Source organism: Buteo buteo, chromosome 7, assembly GCF_964188355.1.
Source record: "Buteo buteo chromosome 7, bButBut1.hap1.1, whole genome shotgun sequence".
Classification (NCBI taxonomy): domain Eukaryota; kingdom Metazoa; phylum Chordata; class Aves; order Accipitriformes; family Accipitridae; genus Buteo; species Buteo buteo.
In genome coordinates, this window is record NC_134177.1 from 2,787,366 (window position 1) to 2,788,894 (window position 1,529).

The window sequence follows — 1,529 nt, forward strand, 5'->3', positions numbered from 1 at the left end:
ATGCTCTTAAAACCTAGATTTGCTGTAGATAGAAAGGAGAACTATTGCTGCCCTGCATGGACGGTGGTCCCCTTACCTGCGAGGGGCTCAGAGTGTGCAAAAGCCCCTGGGACCCCCAGGCAGGGCTGGAGGGAGGGCACAGGGAGGGGCGGCAGTTCGTCCTGCATCTGATATGTTCCTAGAAGATAGATCCTCCTTGCCTGAGCTATAATTAGCCGACTTTGAATTATATTAAACCGCAGTTAATTTTAATTTCTGATAAAAATTGGATAATAAAAATCGGATCTTTTTCTAATGGTGCCTTATTATCTTACAGATAGAGTGATTCAGCTTATTAATTATTCCAAGATAGCCAGGGCTTCCTTTCTTTAAGTAGAAAATCCACGTTTCTTTTCTTCCATAATCTTGTCTAGGACAGATTAGTAAAAGTTGCCATCATAGGTCTTGTGTAACTGTATTTTGCTGCAAAGTCTGATTGGGGATCCCTCTCTCTGATCTTGCGGCCGTGGGGTGTGCAGGGTCTGCCAGGAGGATGTGGGTGCTGCAGTGGGGTCCTGAGGACGGGGGACCCATCGGTCCCCAACCCGGGGACAGGGAGGACCCATCAGTCCCACTGGTCCCAGCCTCAGGCAGCTGCCAATGCACCTACTTCTGGTCCTACATCTGGAGGAAGAAGCAACAAGCATCATCAGCTGCATAAAATTTTGGGGCTGATGTCCAGGCAAAAAACTGGCTTCCACGGCGAGCCACCCAGTTTTATCACAGTGGAGCAGAGGAAAGTCCTTTTCCCTCTCCGCACGTGGATTTGTGCACGACCTGGCTCATCTGCGGTAGGCAGATGGTTGCAAGATTGCTGTTTACTTTGCTATTTCTTTCTTCTTCTGAGTTGTTTTTATTTTACTATGTGAAAAAGTGATTATGAACAAAATCTGGTTAAACCCAAACCCTTCTAACGGAGTGTGTAAAACCGAGCTGACTGTAGTGTGGCAGGCATGGGGGCAAGGGCGGGTGGGTCAGGGCAGCTGCAGCTCTGCCAAAAACCTTGTTTCTCTCTTTTCTGCATAGGCAAATGATAGAAATGACATCTGGGATCTTGATAAAGCACTTGGCTCAAAGAGCAGCTTTCTAGTGATCTTGTTATTTGAGTGAAAAATTAAATTTTTCTCTAACCAATATTATCCAGATTAGATAAGCACCTTCTTATGGACGTAACTTGTGTTTTTATAAAAAATGAGCATGCCTGGAAATCAAAATGTAAACCAAAGACTGAATTTGGAAATGCAGTCACTGGTGCTAAGGAAGCTGGGGTGGCGGGGGGGCTGTACAACGTCCCCGGGGTGTCCTGGGGAAAGGGTCCGGTGCTCCCCTCCACAGCATTCCCCCGAACCCCTGGTACCAGCCAGCTGTAACTTTTTGGCCCTGGAACTGGGTTTTGACAGCATGGGAGAAGTGCAAATGACTCATTTTCTGTTGTTATTTATATAAATTCTGCTATATAAATGTATATAAATGATATTGCTCTCTGCAAA